Consider the following 20,788-nt stretch of genomic DNA (forward strand, 5'->3'; position numbering starts at 1 on the left):
GCTTTTAGTGATAAATGCAGGCCAACTATCAGTATGATTAAGGCAATAGTTCATAAACACCAACTCTGCAATTGTACCTTTGCTGCTGGCCTTTAGAAGTACCTTTCTATTGCAGATCTGTCTTGTACAAACCAAAACATACATTGCTGTGGAAGCTGAGCTACCTTGGAAGTGCAATCTGGCTAAAGAGAAACTGTTGTTTGCTACACAGGTACTAATAATGAAGATAAATCCTAAAGAGAATTACAATGTTAATATAGAGATTTCCAAACCAGGGTTCAGCATGGACAAATCATAGTGGAAAAGCAGTACAAACTAACGTGACTGGATCTACAAAGGATCTGGGGTTGCATCCCTTCACTTGAAGTAATTATGGGCAACTCTGGAAACTGTGATCTTGATAGAAAAATACACTGCTGCAAATGCTCAGCTTTTAAATGGTTTTGGTTAGTTGTTAACCAAATTAGTCTGCAGCAACTAATTTTCAAAAGTAGCCCTCTGGTTTACAGAGTGACCACAGTGGTGCAAATCATAACCCTGGATTATAGGTATATTCTTTGTTCAAAATACAATTTACTAATGAAGAGAAAAGCAAACAATCAAAACAAAAACAACAAACCAAACCAGAAAAAAACTTTGCTGCTCATTGCTGCAAGTTTTTTTTTTTTTTTTAAACTTGTGCCTGTTCACCTGGGAAGAATTTTAATACAGACACATTCTAAACATTAACACCTACATAATAGCCTACAGAATGTGCCTAATAAAGGCAGATTTACCACTGTATTTGATTAAACTGTACCTCCATCTGCAGAAGGTAATGGGATTCTTAAATTACTAGGGATAATTATAGCCCACAAGCCTTGTAGAGCCCTTGCATCAGTCCCTGTGCAATGAATGAGGTGGCAGCTCCAGCCCACCTAACGCTGTACCCTGAACTGCACAATGAATGTGCCATGCCATCTCTAAGTGGGAAATGAAACTCCATGAGACAGTTAAATACCACAATGTACCCCCCTTCCAAAGGCCTTAGACGAAGATAGGAAGGGGCCCTACACTTGTGCTGACCCTCTCTGCAAGCAAACAACCCTCCTTACTATGGCCACTGAATCCCCTTTTTCGATACCACATTTTCCAACTCCAGTTAAAACATAGAATGAAGGAAGAGATTTGAAGACTTTTGAATCCCACTCTGCATGCTGTAGCAGTCTTCTAAAAAGGACAAACTGAGAAAAAAGGGCCATAAAATGTTTTGGTCGTTGATAATGGGAGAAAATTGTCCAGTTTCCAATTTTGTTGTTGACTCTGCTGATAAGAAATCTGCTGTTAATGAAACCTTTGATGATAATTAATTTAGTAGCAGAAAAGTGATTAATTGTCTTTTAATTTAATGCCAAAATTTACCCTTTTTGCTGCTATTTTATAAAAAAAGTCTGTTTCCCTTGAAAAGCCCCTAGGCAATCGTTTTGAAGTCTCCAGAAACTAAAGAGAGCAAAAGACAAAGATTTGGCAGGACACTAATATAAAAAAAATAAAATAAGATGTTTATGCCAAAAGATCTTGACAATAAATATCTATCAAATGTTTATTATTTTTAGAAATGCTGTGTTAACACACTATGGGAAAACTCTGTGGGGAATGAAGTGGTGTTTATGCCTAGTTCCATAGCTTCAGCTACAGCACAAACTTTGATATATTTGGTTCCACATCTCTTCTGAAACAAACCCAAGTATTACCCCTGTTTTAAAGATATGTAAAAGTAAAAGGTACAGGACCGGGGTCCATCCCACCTGGTCCCACAAATACAAATGAAGCAAGTAAGTTAGAATCTCATGTCCATTTATGGACAGCAGAGAAGACAAGCACATCTGGACTACTCGCCCACCTAGCGCCAGCATCGCTGCACAGCAGTGGCTCTCTGGCACTTCAGGTGAGCAGAGCAAGGGCCATCGAAGGGACTTTGGTCTGAGCTACACAAACCTGCTTACATTTGGATTAAATCAGCCCAGACTGTATGTTTCGCATTATTTATATGCAGAACGCAAATTGTCCAAAGAGAATTTGGTGCATACCTCTAGATAGACAAAATATATTCCATTTTGTGGGGAGATTTCCACTCAGTATGTTTCTTCCATCCCAAGCTGATCAGCAACTTTGGTTTGCTTTGGAACGTTTTTAAAAAAACACAAAATAAATCCATAAAAGATCCCTGAACTTGCAAGCAAAGTTATAAGGAACATGACAAATTAATGCATTGGAAACATTAGTTGAGGTCTCAATATTTCATGTCAAGGATATAGAATAACTGGACTTCTAGTTTTAACAATTGTTTTATAAACTACTATCATTTGATGCTTAACCCCAGAATAGTAAAAAACAAAACAAAACTGAAAACGTTGCATAATACAAAAAAAAAAATATTTTTTTTCTAGGCAAAATATTCTAGTGATATGATTGAGGAAACCTACAGCCATAACAGAAATTATGCAGAAAGGAAAAAATAAATTCCAGCAGATTTTAGACACTTTACTCCTGTGTTCCCTAGCACGAACTAAATGATGTTCTGAGGCTGGTGAATGAGCTTGAGGTCTGACGTACAACATGTAATGTCACTGCAATGTACAGTGTGATTCCAGATCTATCACACGGGTGAACTGCTAATGAAGGGAATTCCTGATTTTTAGTCAAAAGGACACTAAGTTGCTTGAGAATCCTCACAAGTGTCCTGAAACCACGTCTATTTTCCAAAATTAATTAATTAATTTGGAAAAAGATGCTATCGTGTAGTAGTTTTCATACAATACATTTAATATATATATATAAAAGGGGGAGTTACTATAACAACTACAACATCATAAAATTGTTTTTCTAACACACGGGCACATTAAAGCAGAAACACACTTCATAAGTCACATATATGAGTAGAGTAAACTTTCAACTTTCTCTAAAAGATGGGATGGCTGAATTGCAATAGAATCATTTGTGTAAGAGAAATACAATTTCTTCTTCAGTCCTTGTTTTATTTGTTTTAGTAATTGATGCTGATCTTTTGACAACAAACTTTTTTGCCTTTAGAATTTCCTTACGTTATGCTCGTAAAACTGATATTGCTTCTCATGCTATGCCATGCCCATAGAGAGAGAATATAAAGAGTAGAAAATGTAGCACATTTTCTATTAAACGAATGACCAATGAAATATGTTGACCATGAAACACAGCCTGACATACATTTCACTCAGTTCTGAGTCATAGATGTTTCAGTGTCCGTGGTTCGTGCTTGTGGACTGACCTTGTGCAACTTCACGAAGCCTGCTTACTCTCCCCTCTTTTTGTACTTCCCCAGAAAGTGGATGAGTGAGTCCAAATACAATATGACGCATTGCCATGTTTTTGGTAACAGAATAAGGTGTCATGTTTTGCAAGCAAATTAACAATTGTGGCATGAAATGATTTTGTATTTGAGATCTCCTGTATTATTCACAACACTCACAAGTTGACAACAGATCAGCTTTAGCTAACACTTAAACATTACTACGTATGAGTTCTTTTCTTCATCTAAGTTTCCCAAGGACATTTTAAAAATTTCCCCCTCCAAGTAGAAATTATTCACATAAAATATGCACAATCTAAATATACCTGTTTGCTCTTTTTAAGGTCTTTTTGTGACAAGCATTCTACATCCCTCTCCTCTCTGAAAATTCAATGAATATTCCAACTTTGTGCAAAACTGTCTCAAAACTATAAACTGCTGGTGACTGTATAATCAGCAAGAGTGCTTAACATCTAATTGCATGTAACGCAACATGCTACAGAAATGAAAGATGCCAACACAGCATCTCTGAAAAGGTACATGTGCAAGACACTGTCGTGATGGCATGATGTACTTCTTTCAAGTATCAAATTAATACATATAAAAACTGTAAGAGTTTTCAAGAACAGGCAACAGAGGTAGATACAGCAAATAAGAGTTAAGTCACTATTAACTGTATATGTATTGAACCGATATATTTACTTCTGGATAGAAATATAATTATCGGCATGTATTCAAGCCATGACAGTCAGGGACATAAGGATGCCCTTTGATAATGCCAACACAGATTATAGAAAACTACCGGGAGAACTACCACATCACTGAAAAAAGGCCCAAGGACACAACGGTTTTCCAAGTGATGCAAAAGGTGCAGCAGTTGATCAAATCTATCTCTAGTCAAGCTCAGAAAAAGCAAAGCAAAAACACATGAAACTTTTAAGTAGGAAAAATATAGCGAGAAGTATAATATTAATCTGTATAAATTATATTTACCAAAATAATAGAGGGAAACCAAGATAGAATTGCAACCTTGTGCACTCTGATCAAAATCATCCTTTTCTTTTGAAAGAATATGCCTTTAGAATAATTAATTTTGAAAGTTTAAAAATAGCATTTGCACCTTTTCATTGTTATACCAGAAATGAATGTGAGCATCTTCCTACTCTGACACGTCTTATATGGATATAATTCTCTTTTGAGTGCAGCCTCCTTTGATTGCAAACTATTTTGGTAGGAGTGACAAAGTGAAAGAATGGACAATTAAGCTAATCAATACTAAGGACCGGGTTTTAATTTGTATTAAAATCAACAGCAAAGGTTTTTCTTTTTTTTTTTTTCAGATCATAAATAGAGGTACAGACATTTAAAACTGATAATACAATGATTATGAATAGTAAATGTAAATATTCTGCTGCAATAAATTCTGAAAAATCCGGTGATAACACACTGAAAAATTAATGTTATGACTCTGAAACAGCTGTAAGGAAAAACGATTTTCTTATCTGATTCAGTTAGGATTCAAGATCTTACGGCTTTTTTTTTTTTTTTTTTTTTTTTTTTTAGGATTCTGCACAAGAAGGGGCTGCCAGATCATGTCTTTCAGTGTGTGATAGCTCTGCAGGAGCAGTCTTGGGAGGCCACTGCACTGGTCTATGTATCAGAAGAAAATGCTTCTACTGTAATGCACTATCTGTGAATAATTCAGTCTGAAAGTTAAGCTAACAGACTTGTTGGATAGTAGTAAATCACTGTCAAACAATGAGAGACACATTGATGGTTATAACTCTTTTCTCTGCTTTTTCTCTGTTGACACATCAATCTGTCTGTCTGCTGATTCCGAAAAGAGTCCATTACATTAATGTATTTCCACAGGCAAATTGAGAAATTTTGATTTTAATCTAATCAATCAGAAGGATTATTTTTGTAAATATCTGTTTTATCTTGTTTACATTTCTTCTTATACAAAATGAAATTTTAGTTTAAGAAATGAAACATGTAGAGCTAATAAGAACTAGTGCAGCTAAATTATTATTATTTAAGTAATATTACTCTGGAGAAGGTAAAATTGTACTAAATAAAAGTGTAGGTGCTACAAATATTCCTCAAAATATATATATATTTTTTTTCCTGAAGCATTAGAAAGACTATCTACTTCAAAAAATAAAATAAAATCATGGGGGGAGTTTCTCTGTATTTTAATACTGTGTTGGCCCCTGCCCTAGAATTTCTATACGCTTGTGGAAGACCGTGGTGAAAATATACAGTAAGTGCTCATGGAATAAAGAGGCATTACTGACTTTTATTGTTAGACTTGTCTTGGTAGGAAGATGCTCACAAAATCCTGATAGCTGCACATGATTATTGGCAGATGAAATAATGTAAACTTTGAGGTTCAGGCAGGACAAGGAGATTATATTTTTATAGCACATGGACTAGTTCTAACTTATTTACCTCAACATATACTTATCTTGTGTAAATAAAGTTCCATTTTACCCTTCTATTTACTTTTAGGGATGTGTCTTATGTCTATATTTTAGATTACCACTGTGTACAAAATGCCTGACCTGGATCTTTAGGTCCCATTGCTTCCATGAGACACAACTGAGACAGAGAATGAGTATTTTTTCCCTCTTTTAACCTAGAGATGACCTGCCACTGGAATCCAATTTCCTCTTTCATCATCATTACTCCATAAAAACACTAACAGCACTATGTCATGCAACACTTAAAACAGAACAAAACAAAAAACCACCACAGACCAGTAATTGCATTACTACATGTACTCATACTAAACTAACAGAATTTTCCTGTATGGCTCAGAGGTGGATACAAACATAGCAAGTCACAAGATGGAATTTTGGAGCATGTTCGAAGCAACACCAGTCCCACCCTGGCTTGCCCCTGTGAGGGGCCAGCTGGGACATGCTGCCACCACAGACAGCTTCCAGAAGCCTAAAACTCCTTGGTTTATGCTCACATTGGGCAAAAAATTGAAACAGAACTGAAAGTCTTAGGAACTCTTAAACTTGTTTCAGCCCACTGCCTAAAATCCTTAAAAAAATTCTTATAGCTCTTGCACATTTTAATTCTTCAACCAGAATTACTATTATTGTTGTTATTGTTACTATTATATTTTTATTTCTATTTTATTTATTTTACTTGTGCTGGTGCAACTCCTAAGAACTGGGCACAGAGGAGGCTCCATGTGCTGACAGACGGAAAACAGAACAGTCAGTGAGCTCTGATTCCAACTGCGACTACAAAAAACACAGTCAGCGAGGGACACTTAAGGAAATACTAGGGCAGTATTAATCAGCATGACAGGCAACGAGCATAGCACATCAGCAGCTGTTTCCTTGAGAACATTGAGGAGTTAACCCTGCGAGGTTTCGCATGCCATGTATCCTGGTGGACGCATGGCCTTTCAGTCTTCTGTGCCAGTCATGGGGGTAGTTGGAGGGAAACGGAAGGACTCTTCTTCAAAGGGAAGCTACTAAAACTGACCAAAAATAATATGACCCCTGACATACAGTTCTGTAAATTTACAGACATGCTAAAAAAAATAAAATAGTTAATAGCGGTCAAGGGAGTGGATAGAGAAGACACTTTGTACTCCACTAACTGGAATTGCTGCAAATCGAAGACAAAGTAAGTTGTTTCTTTTGCAGGATTTCCTAACAATTATTTGGGATTTTCCAAATCCCTGCAGGCTTACAGAGATCTCAAGAGAAGCATGAAATCATTGAATTAATTTTCAGATATGCTAATAGCGTGCATTAAATCAACGTGAAATAAGATGCACCACATCTTTACAATGCAGATTACTCACCCAGGTACCAAATAGAACTTTGAAATACCTGGGAATAAGCATTTTAAAAATTAAAAATGTATTGATAACCAACATTTCAGTAAATTCAAAATTCTTTTGATAGAGATTTTTGTTAGGCAAAAAAAAATACTATGTGATAGTTTAATATGAATACTAATGGAAAAGAAATATTGCATATATAATTTTCAGATGTTTTTGCAAAAAATGCAAATGATCATATAAGCCACAGAGAAATATCTTACTTCCTCAGTTACTAGAAATTTTTCAATTGAGAGGGAAAAATGGACTCCAAATGTAAATTCTTCTTATGTTTTAATTAATTTAAATTTAAACATCAGATTAACTCAAAACTTGTTTCAGAAGACTCTTGTATAGTGAAACAAAACAAATTTTAGCATTTTAGTTTTGCAGATATGATTTAGCATTCAAAAAAGCACCTTTACAAACCAACTCATTCTGCTGCATTTTTTAACTTTTGTAAACAGATTGCAGAGAAGGAGCCAATGCAGATCTGGACATCTTGTATGTCATCAGGCACAGCTTTTGAGTTTTTTATTGCATAAGGGATGGATTTCTGACAACACATTTTAAAAATTGCTTCTTATCCAAAAAACGACAGGCAAGAAAATTACTCATGAAGAATAATATTTGTTCAATAAGTGTAGTCCCGCCACGTTCTTTGCAACGGCTGAGTAAGTTGGCTATGCACGTGGAACACCATACGGATCACAGGGGACAAATTCTACCCAAAACTGTACACCACAGTGTGTTTCCACAGCAATTCATGGCTTCCACTCCAGCCCCAGGGCTTGCAAAGGAGCAGAGACATCTGAGCTGTCCATAACTGGGGGCCTGTAACTACCAAATTTGTTTATATATGAATTAAGCCAGATCTTTTTGATAGCTATCACTGGACCCTTACAAAAACCAAACTAATTGTATTGATTTGATAGTTATGACAATTGTATGGATTGTGATAATTATATTGTTTTCAAAAAAAAAAGTTGTTAGTTCTTTCAACATTTATTATAGAATAATCATAAATGGGAGGGAAGGGTTTTTGTTTGTTTGTTTTGAATATTAACACTAGCTAAGGGGCTGGAAATGTTTGGTAGAACTGGTCAACATTCAATATGGCTAAGAAGTATTTCAAGGCTTGCTCTTACAGCATATTAACCATGCTACGTTTATAAATGACCTGAAAGCACGAGTGAAGAAGCAGCATTTCTATCAAAGAACTATTTTAGCTAGATCATCTCTTCTCTCCTTTGTATAACAACATATTATTCAAACCCTTTAGCACTTCCAATTCTCTTCAAAACATAGGCAGTTTTTGTTAACTTTAACCAGCCACAGTCCAGTGAGAACACCCATTTTTTTCACATATTCTCCTTTTCTATTTATTGGTCTTTGACCCTGCGGGGATCTACAGTCACAGTGAAGACATCAGTCTGCAGCCATCTACTTTCCTTTAGCCTTCATCCACGCTGTCAGACACACAGCAATTCTCTCTACTGTTTTGAGAAAGAAGGAAAACTGCCAAACATACACACGCTGTAACTTCTTTTCTTTAAATACTGCTAGTACTACTAGCTACAACCTCTCAACTACTATTTTTCATTTAGAAATTGGCATATTACAGATACCGTAATATGCTTCCAGAGAAGTGTTCTGACTTCATCTTACCCATTTGCCTTTATATTGCCTTTAATCAATCTAACAAATTTATATCCAATGGCCAGAGACCTAATTCCTGGCAAACCAGAGGTTCTTTCTGATATAATCTTCTCCACATTTCCTGATTTTCCCTCTTGTTTTCTCTTTCCTTCATATCATCTTGCACTCTCTTGCGTATTTGTTCTTTGTATTACCTTACACTGTTTCATTTTAACTAGAGATACAGAGTCGAAAATTTATCTTCTAGTTGAAAAATAAACACAATCTTTCAAATACAATTAGCTAGCAATCATGTAAATAAAACCTGAGTCATACAGTGGGAAAAACAGTTTCAATTCATGTGCTATATCCATTATATCTATGCCAAACAGAAGAATGAACTGTGCCTGGAATGAACTTGTTGTTTTCCAACAAATGCTACTTAGCTGTAGCTCATAATATTAGCTGAGAAGATTAGGCCTATGAAGTCTCAATTTTCCCAGTCCAAAGGGAATAGTGGAAAATAGTACACAGACACACACACACAAATAATAAAAGCAGCCTGGTTTTACTTAAAACAAAAGTAACACTGTGTCAACGTCCTTTTCCAGTGATTGATGGAGTAATATGGAAGTACACCAAAATACCAGTTCTGCTGTCATTTAGAAAAACAAACATATTGAATTCAAGCAAAGAAACAATTGTACAGATAAAAAATACACTGACAAGGCAAGAACACAATGCAGTTCAGAAAAGTATGGAGAAGTACAGAGATAGCAGCAGTATTGTGTTAGCTGCCCGACTAATCAGGAACAAAGTGCTGACAGGCCCTAGCCATGCAGTGGAAAAATGCAGAAGTCAAAGCTGAAAATCTCACAGGGCTTTTTAGGCCCTCCCTTTCATGATTGTCTTGTTGATAAAGATGTACAAGCTCCCATGAACTAGGGATGCATCTCAGGTCATGGCTTTCACAGAGGGCAGATGAATCAAGGCAAGCAGAGTGCTGACAGGGACATGGCAGGCAGGCTGCAGGAGTTTAGGGACAGGCCCCAGGCCTGGTGACTCCATCTCACAGAGCGTGCCCACCTGGTGCACTGCCCAGGGGCCTTCAGGGAGCAAGGCAGGGTTCTTCAGCACACTGAGCAAAGCAACATGAATGAGACCACGAAGAAAGAAAAAGAGAACTGTTTTCAATATTTTTAAAGACACCAAAATAGCTACTGAAATGAAAAATACAGATCAGATCTATAATTAGAACTCTCAAAGAATTTTCAACTTCACTCATACAAATTCACCTCCTATTTTACGTAGCTCATTATTAAAATACATAACTTTGGTTCAGAACTCCAAAAGCTATGTAAATGGATGCGTGACTTCTTAAAAGCTGCTATTAGAAACACCTGCATTAGTCACGGCCTGGTCAAGCATGAGCAAGCCTAAACAATGGTCATGGCTAAAGATGGCAACGGCTGATTTGGTAATCATGCAAACTCTTGTGTTCTTGGAAACCATTCATATGATTTAATATAGTTTTCCATAATTTTGTATGCTGTCACATTCTTAATTTGCTCCTGCCAGGTCAGGAGAGTGTTTCAGCTCCTTTCTGATTAACTTCACAGTTAATGTTTGCTTAAACTCCAAAATGAGTATGGAATGCTGCCAGAATACAAAGTCTTCCCATAGTACTACAGTGTTCTTGAATAGTTACTGCAAAGTAGAATATTTAACCTAGATGGAATAAAGTCTGTAAAGAACACAGCAGAATTATAAACTCAGAGATGTCTCTGGAAGAGAAAGGCAACAGTCCGCTAACTCTATTTGACTTGAATGATAGTATGAGTTAGAAGAGAGTTATGAAGCAAAGCAGGCAAAATGGGAAGGAGATTCTATTTTGAACAAAGGCAGAGAAGATACCAACTGTGAGAGGCTGACAATGAAAAGGATCTTGTGCTGAGGACCCAGGTTGCCAGACTCCCAAGTTAGCTTAAAGGTCACCTCTGAAAGATAACATTTCAAAGGGCAAATATTATAAGGTCGCCCTCTCTGCTCCTACAGCTGAATTAAGCCTCCAAGAGCTTGACTTTGAAGGATAGCACTTTAGAGTTTTGCCTGAACTGGCCTCTTCCCTTGCATCATTTTTCTATGTTAGAAGACAACACTTTATATATTTGCTTCCAGATCAGCAATGCAAAGAGCAAGATTACATACAATGATAAAGAACATAGCATTTATCATGATGGCTATCTAATACAGAATACCAGATCAAGAAAATTAGGTGGATAAGGCTTTTTTTTGAGATACAGGTAAAATCACCAATAACAGGAATCTGCCAAAACAAGGCATCTAAAGTACTTAAATGTGTTAAAAAAAAAAAAAAAAAAAAAGTACAATTCTAAGAAAGCGTCAATGACAGCTGTTGCAACTAAAGATGGATAGAAGAAATGCTATTCCTATTTGTAGAAAGAAACTTGCTGAGAATGGGAGGATGTAAGGCAAGCTGGATGAAATAAGAGAGTTCAGAACCCCCAGAAAGGAATAAAGATAGAAAAATAAAATCCATAGAATTTAAGCATGCAGATCAAATGATGAATTCACTAAACATGAGTTGGTCTCACATAGAAGAGAGGATGCAGAAAGTGGAAATGAGGTGAGATGGCTAAGGGACTGTGTAAAAGACAATTTAATATAGGATTAAATATGGAAGGACATTTAAAAAGAGATGCAAGTAGCAAGAAACATTGAGGTTACTAAAGAAAAAAAAAAAAGAAGTCAGTCATGCTGTAAGCACATTAGCAGTAGGAAAAGTGTTCAATATTTCAGTATTCAATAGCATTATCAAGAAAAAACATGAAAAATGCTAAGGTTTTCAACACATGCATCCACCTTCAAACACCTATCAAATTATCAACAGGTGAAATCTCAGCCTAGGAAGGAGAAATAAGAGGTTGAAAAGTACTCAGTGAGCTAGAGATTTTCAAATTATTGGGATCTGATAATCTGCCAGGTGCTTAAATGCTCAGAGGAATCTCAGGACAATTAATGGTATCTTAGTGAACTGAAGAAGGACAAAGTACTGAAAACCTAATAATCTACATGTATTGTCTAGAAAAAGAACAGCAAATGGAAACTGGAGATGTCAGATTCATTCTTTGTTACATAATTATTTGTAAATACTGGTAGCAAGGAAATACCAGTCAACGAACATTACTTTTTCAAAAATAAAGTGAAGCAAATACACCAAATTTCAAATTATATTGTATTTATTGCATATTTATTTCATGTGACATTTACTTTTATTATTAGATATAAGTATTCATTCAGAATTCAAGATCATATGATTCTAAAAGCTCTTTAGCATAAATTTAAGTGCAATTCTACATTGAAAAGTTATAGAAGAATGACATTTAACTGACAGAAATTTGTGCTCTTTTCCAAATTTTTCCAATTGTAAAGTCTCCTTTTGACATAGATATAATTCCAATATATTTCTAATTTTATTTTTACTGCTGCTGTTTATAAATAAATAAATAAATAAATAGAACCAGGGAAAGACCCTGATAAAGCAAAGAGTTTTCTGGTAAGCAAATCTATATTAAGTGAGCAGAAGAGTTCATAAGTGATCAAGAGACCATTTAGTTTTCCTCATCCTTCACCGACACCCCCAAGGGTCAAAACCCTTCTCGTCTCCAAATCCCCTCTGAATCTCCTGACTACTTCCTATTTCCACTTTTTACACTTTGATCAGAAATACTATTCTGTAGCTTTAATACTTCTTCCAATTCTTTTTCTATGGAAAAAAAAAATAGAAATCTCTTAAACAGTTCTTGCCTTGCACTAACCACCTGGCTTCATATTTGTCATCTTTCCATACTAACAAGAAGTCGTTTAGTCTGCAAAGGCAGTGTGGGAAGATTTTTAATTCTCTTTTGAAATACCTAACACTCAACAATCTAAGCTTCGAGAAACTGATTCTGTGGAATATCATTTGGTTTTGATACAACGTACCTTACATTGTACACTAACTCTAAATTGAAAATCAGTGTTTTAACGAAGACCCCTTCTCTGGAAGAGATAAACCATAGACAAAATATCCTCCTAAATTTTCTTTTCAAGTTTAGTCACTGATCCCTGAATATTTGTGTCCCCATCTTGGGATATAAATATCTTTGTTATTAACCCTCAGATTTTCTGACCTTGCCACTTTTGTGAAGTAATAGCATAGGCTAGTAGAATTTTCTTTCAAATGAAATGTTTACTCCATAAACCTGCTATATTGCATTATATGTTTATGTTTATTGTTTTGAAATGATGTTATTTGTAAGTATAATTCTGTAATAAAAAGAAAACAAAGATTGATGCTGAACAAGAATGAAATTTCAGAACATGCTATAAAATTAATCTAATACTAGAAAATCATAACAAAGTGCAATTACTCTATTTACAGGTAGAAAAGGAGAAACTACTGCATATATAAAAATAAGAATAAAAGCTTTATTTTTATAGTAGGAAGCTTATGAATATCAAAACGTTAGTGAAATCTTCCTACAAACAAAAAGGTTAATCTTAATTGTGCATCAATCTTGACTATAACATAGAGTTTATTTTAATGCTATAAAACAATTTTATTTTATTTTTTTTTTTAACTCAGAAGTACCTTTGCATAATGAATGTTGTAGCTTTTACAGAAGTTGCCTGAGTCTTTTCATATAAATCATACTGCAGTCAACCTCAGCTCCTCTTTGTTTTGCAAAGCTGATGCTCGTTTATCATAACTTTTCTGGGGCCATTTTGAAAGTAGCAATTGGTACCACATACCCAAACACAGATAAAAGAAGCAGATCTAAATATCTACCAGGTAAAAATATATACAGCCTTTAGAAATATCAAAAGTGGATGCAAAAAAAAAGTACTTTGGTATAAGGATGGTTTGAATTGCAGAACATTACTTATAGAAGGCAGGTAGAAAGCATAAGCAACTACAAATACTGATTTATCATAGGCTACTGGCAAACATATCTAGGAAGCCCTTGGGAAGCTCAAGGGCTAGAGATAAGTTGTTGAGCAGTGGAAAAAAAATGTAAGAAATATAGTTCACAAGAAACATTTACTGTTTCAGGCATACTTTTGGTTTGGAGCATTTCCTTGTTAGAAGAACCACTTCGGGAAAGTTTTAAGGAAACATTTGTTGCAGTTTACTAGACAAGAAACAAAAACCATCTGTGATTTTACATCATTATCCTCAAAGGATGAAGAAAATGCCTCAATCAAGAAAAGAGACAAATCATTTATTTTGAAAAGATCTGAAAGCAAAGTGGCATGCCTGTACAAAGTTGACATCCAAGTCACATCCTTTCTCTGCTGAAGTGTTCTTCCAAGGCATACAACAAAGAAAGATTAAGATAAAAACCAAATAATATATAGCTCTTCAAATTTACCCTGATGCCTACAATAAGTATAAGAGGAAAAAAAAAATCTCTGTAGAAATTCTTATTTTTGCATACCAAAAAAAGCCAGGAAAGTCAAAAAAAAAAATCCACCAAAGTCAAAGACTATATTTTTTGGAATTTAATGTGCAAGAAAATAAGAAAGAAGGATATTAAGTCAATGCAAAATGGAAAAAGGGCTGTAGAAAGAGCTACTCCCCAAACTATTGTAATTAAAAGCCTTGACATATCTATGAAAGAAGGGAATGGATAATCTTTATTATACTGTAAGCAAATCAAATGGCAGATTGATATCCCTTGGCACACGAATACGCTACTAAATATTTGAAGACAAGCTGTGACTTCAAATATCACATCCAACTGCAACTTTATTTTTTTATTTTTTTATTTTTTTCAGAAAAAGCAACTCATGCTGAGGAAGATATGGCTTATTTGAAACTTATTTACTGTCATAACAGATGGTGAAGACTAGAGAGAATATAAATGAAAAATATGGGGGCCCAATAAATGTCAAGGCTCCCAACTTGGTTTGTAAAATTAAATGGAAAAAAAAAAAAAGCTATATCTATGCAAGAAACAAAAACTTATCAGAATAGATTAGCTTTTTAACATCTTGGAAATAACCATTTTTCTGCCTACACAATGTGTGATTTAAAATTGAACTGATATTGCAGTCATGGTCATCCTGAAAATGTTATACAGCATTATCTATACAGACTCACAATAATCCAAAAACTGTTTTCAAGGCATTTATCCCCAAACCTTTGGTGGGTCATGAACATTTTATCAGCTACATATAGGATTATACAGGATGGTCAAGATTTCCCGGGAAGCCACATGGCAGTGGGAACAGATTTGCAGGCAGTGTTTGTAACCCTGCAGTTACACTCAGAGCAGCAGAGTCAGGGCCTTTTCCTGACTGGGAACTTTCTAGTTTGGGGTTCTCATTCCTAAATAAACCAGAATTTTAAAATAGCCAAATCTTCTGCAAAATAGAATTATTCTTCTTTATGCTTAGCCCATTCACCTCGAACTGCCTTGACTTCAGAGTGAGCGGAGGACCTTTAGGACTCTCCAGAAGGCATTCTATAAACTGAGCCCCAGATCCTCTTCACAGAGGAAGATGCTTCCATGACACATCCTTCCTTATTTTTTGAGGTACACAGGAGAAATAGGAACCACTGACCAGTGAACCATGTCCGTATGAGGGGAAACTGCACTTGCATTATTACTGAAGCCATTATTACCTTGGCAATGCCTTTAATACAAAAATTGAAAACAAAATTAGGGCAGAACTAAGATAAAGTGAAAATGATACTCACAAAAATCTGAAATAAATTGTCAATGTAAGCTTACATAATGAAGCTGAGGATGAACATGTATACCTCATTAGAAAGTGGAGTTTTCATGGTTATACAGCGCAACATATTAACACTGTAACTCACATAAGAGTATAAAGCCAGCAGCAAAATGAATAGACCTTATTCTATATTTAGCTTCTCTGTTGCTGTTTTATAACACTGAGATGACTGGAACAAACACACCACTTTACTGCAGTATCTCATTCATTAAAATAGTTCACAGCTAATTTTATTTTAAATCTAGTAATGAATTTCAGAATGTAGTAAGAAATGGAGCATTAGATAACCTATAAAGGTAAAAGAAAAAAAACACACACTTAAGTACACTTCATTTTAATATATTTTTCTTAATGAAAAACAAGGAAACATACACAAAGTATTTGAGTTTTTCATGCTGCTACCTTTTATGTTTTCTGCGCATTGTATTTGAATGCTATCCTCTTGATTATATTCTCTCAAATACTTGTTTGAAGTAAGATACTTTATTTTAATAAGTGGAACAAAGCTTTGAATAGCTTGGTTCAAAAAACAGTTTTAAATGAAAGGAGCTGTTGCTAAGCACAGGGATCCTTGCCAAATACTTTTTAAATGGTTTATTGTGCCCTAGCAATCCTGAGATTAAAAACATCTCTTGAATTACAATGACACATCAAAAAATAAAATTAATGTGGGGGTTTTCATTACAAGAATTGAGCCTCTGTGTGTTATTCTTTCCATTAGATAAGAAAGAAACATACTGTGGTACATTGTTTTTGCTGTCAGAGAGAGCTTTTAGGCAAATATACAATATCACACTATATCCCTCACGGATTCAATCATGTACTGTACAATTTCTTCTATTAATTTAACTTAATGCTGTGGATTGAAGGGATAGACCATATATTTTCACATATTTTTCTGTACTGGGTATGAGTTATTTTTAGACTCTTCATAAGTCTTCATCAAAATCAGAAGATCTCATTGCCTCATATGACTACAATATGCATAACAGTATTGCCTCACTCTGTAATAAACAGTTTATTTTTTCATAGTTCCTGCAATAGTTAAAAAACTCTTGTTTTCTCAAAGCTCTTACGTTACAACACTTGAGCATATAGATCTCAGTGTCAATGAGAAGCTTGAACACATAGAGCTAGATGCTTTAAAGAAAAACAAAAATCAATAGCATTTCCTACCTAATAAAGATGTCTACACCAGTATGCTTAAAAGTGTTGGCCTCACAGTACACAAATTATGGTTTAGAATAGGGGAAAAGGGAAGTAGCAAAGACAGCAGAGAAAAGAGCTGCTAACTGATTTTAAACAAAACTTGAGCTCCACATTCTGAAATCCTGTTTTACTCTATATCTGACTGTGCTGCAAATACACAACAAACCAAAAACACAGCTCCATGTTCTCTTGAGCTGGATATGAAACCAAGAGCATGCAAATTAGCAGGACTTTTCTTGAAAACACTTACTACTGCACTTTACCCAACATTCCATAAGATACCAGGGAAAGATAACACATGTACCTTGCCAGATAACACACATATGCTGGTACTCTATGGTTTTAGCTTATAGATTTTATCTGTCCACACACAACTTACAGCTACTATTTCACAAGGACAAATCTGTAAATGTGAGTTATGGATTATGACAAATTAAAACAAAATACATTATACATATTAAAACCGAGTAAAATCCAAACTAGGTAGATTAACAGATACAGAAACCTATAATGATTGTAAAAGTGGCTCAAATTATGTGTCATGTTACTCACATATATAACACCTCAAGTTACTCAAGTAATAAATACAAACAAATCCAGTTCAAAGGAATCACAGTGAGAGCTTGCCACTTTCATATCTCACATACTTTCATGGATTATCATTATAATGCCTTTCAACGTGACTGCTTTTAACAGAATTTGGATATACAGACAGAAAGCTTTCCTCTGCTAACACCCATCTTAAAAAGGAAATATGTAGGGAAAAAAAGAACAATGTGTGAAAAGGAAAGCCAAGATCACTGCCTCATGTTGGCCATGTTTTGTTTGTTTGTTTGTTTGTTTTTCTGCCTCTCTAAGCTAGTACAACCACTCAAAAGGCAGTCTGCTGCCAGTACAACCAGTAGACAGAGAATTGTCTGCTGACATAGACAGTAATGCCAACATTACTGGAGGTCCCTGGACCTGTGGGGAGGGGGAAGGATGGTGGGAAGAGAGAAGAAGATCCAGTCCATCTATCTCCCACTGTTGTAGCATGTAGCAGCTTTTTACATTACATTTAACTTGGATTAATTTAAATTACAGCTAATTTACAGCAAAGCTATTAAACTTTTTCAAGAAAGGCTGAAGAACATGACTTTGGGTCAAGAAGTGTAGACAGGATTATGCCCTGCTTCCCAAGCAGTGCCTGGTGCTGAGCCTGTGAATGTGCCCAAGGTGCTGGCAGGAACTGGACACTGCCACAGGGGGACTGGAGAAAAAGGTCAGGTCTGGACTACAAGCACTACAGTGTGTGTGTGTAGAGTATCCTCAAAGCTAGCAGAGGAAAGGTGGCAATGGTAAAAGCAACATATAAGGTAAATGCACAAGTGAACTGAAATATTAGTATTAGATCATGAATTAAACAACAAACATCCTTGAAGAAAAGGTATTGTGAATGATTGAAATTTCACTGCATATTTTAAACTATTCAGAATAATCTTCTACAAATAAATCTGCCTATAATTTAGTAAGGTGGGTTGTCCTTTCCAAAAACAAGAATTTGACATTAATATTGCTTCACCTAGCATTGTGCAACCTACACAAAAAGGGTGACATGCATATGCATTTCTTTGTGTCTGAAGTGTGCAGGTTTTTTCACCAAGGCATACTCACATGAATGTACAATGCATGTCTTTAAATGCACATATTAAATATGCTACTAAAGATGCTGCATGTTGGTCAAGCTGAGACATGCCTGCACAAAGATGTATTTTTAAGATACTATACATTTTTACTAGAAATGATCTATAGTTTAAAGTTCCTCCTTCAGGAGATCCCTGACTAAGCCACTGGTACAATCGCGGGCCATCAGGGTTCTGCCTTCTAGGTAAAATAGGTTCTGCCATTTAGGTTCTGCCTTCTGCTCAGAAAAACATTCCTAAAGCAGCCACATTTGATTCCCTGCTCTGATAGGAAGCCAGAAATAAAACACTTTAAAAATGAATCAGATCCCTTCAACCTTTGCTGGAAGAAGGCCATCGCAGTTTATAGCACTGAAAAGGTGAAGAAGAAGTATAAAAAAGATGAAAACAATTACAAACCTTTACGTGCCTCTTCAGGAAATATGTACTTTTCTGTTTTTCTTTGGTAATACTATATAACTCCAGATTTCTAGAACACAAGGAGAACACACAGTCTCACATAAAACATTCCTCTACTAGGGAAGGCATTTATTGGTCTCAGAAGACATATATCACCAAAACTAAAATGCACCATTATATGCACAAAGATGGAACAAATTGTCATGATAATCTAACCTGCAAGAAGATGCACTCTTCACTAACAGTCAATATCAAATAACACTCATTAGGAGAAGTAACTCATGGTAGGCTTTAGCATTGGAACTCACAGACTATGACAACTTCATTTATTCCTATTTAGTTCTGTGGGTTCTTGTTTCCTCTGTATGAGACACATGCCATATAAAGCAAGTCTGAGCTAATTGCTTTCTCATTTCCTAAAAACCCTTAACTATGTTACGAATAAAGACCATATTTTTTTCATACTGATTTAAAAAGGAATTAATGCAAGTGAATAAGCAGTACTTTTCATAATCAAATTTTCAGTATTCTCTAAAGCATGAGATTTTTTGTGTTTGAGTTTTTGAGTTTGTTGTTTTTGTGACACAGATCAGACTGTAGTCTTTCCAGCTGTCAATACACGATACCTGAAGCTAATAAAAAGGGGGAGGGGGGAGCTCAAGTAAGTATTTTAAGTATTTAGAACAAATTATGAAAATGTTAAATAAATTAGAAAAAAATAATCAAAGGCAGAAAAAAATGAGAAAAAGTGACTGTGCTGGTAGTGGCTATCTTAATAAGAACAAATTGTCTATCCCCTATTAGCTGCCCAAGATAAATGCTTCCTTCTAAACCAAAGGTATTGGGAAAAAATGTACAAAACTGGAAAAATATGGACTAATTACTAAGATCCCCTAATTATTAGGAATAGATTTCTATATAAATTGTCCTTATTGCAGCCAGTGTTAGTTTTATATTCTCTTCTCCATCAGTATTATAGTTTCTTGCTAGGCTACTTGGCTTAGGGCTTTTTTTTTTTTTTTTTTTTTTTTTTAATTAAGCCTCAGTTATAATAAACTCTTGCATAGATTGAAGCAAAATATTATATCAGCAGCTTGTAGATGATGTTATTTCAGTGAAGAAATGTCATAAGTTTAAAGTGTAGTGTTTCTCTAACGACGGCTCCTGCAGTAATTGAAGCAAGTACTCTAGAGCCCTTTTTCTTCTTTTGGCAATTGACATTTCACAGTAAAAGTAAACACAGTTCGGGTGGTGGAACCTCCTTAAACCCTTTTGTAAACTGAATGCTGAAATTTCCAAATTAATAATAAATTGAGTTAGTTTTCAAAATACACGTTATCATTTACTTAATCATGCATTTGAGGTGAGGCAGCGAGGCAGAGGTGGGGCATGCAGGACTCCCTCCTGCAGGCAGTGAGTGGTTAATACAGCAAGTAGACAGCACCCCATGCTTAAAAATAAATGGGTATTCTTCTTAAAAAAAATAAATTAGACCCATTAAAAATAACTAAAATTATGAGAAGTATTTCCCTTAACCCACACTGCCTAGTGATGCAACAACCCCCATAAGCTTTTTTGTATGTCCTTCTTTCCTTGCTTTCCTTAGTGCTTTTCTGCACAATTTACATACCTCACTAACAAGAGTTACTCATCTGCCTGTACATCTTGTATAAATCGTTCTGAATTTGGCTGCTTGACCTCGAGGTTTTCATGGCCCGCCACTCCCCTACAGCCCAGAAACCAGAGCATGCTCCACGGCTCGGCTCCACGGCCTTTTCTTTTTTCCAGACCACTGGTTTATAAAATGAACAAAATTGGTGCTAATGCTGATCTCCTGTAGCACTCCAATAATCACTTGCCTTTCCCAAGCCACTACCCACTCACAAATACCTCTGTCTTTGA

The sequence above is a fragment of the Aythya marila genome (assembly GCF_965140915.1).
Source record: "Aythya marila genome assembly, chromosome: 13".
Lineage (NCBI taxonomy): Eukaryota > Metazoa > Chordata > Aves > Anseriformes > Anatidae > Aythya > Aythya marila.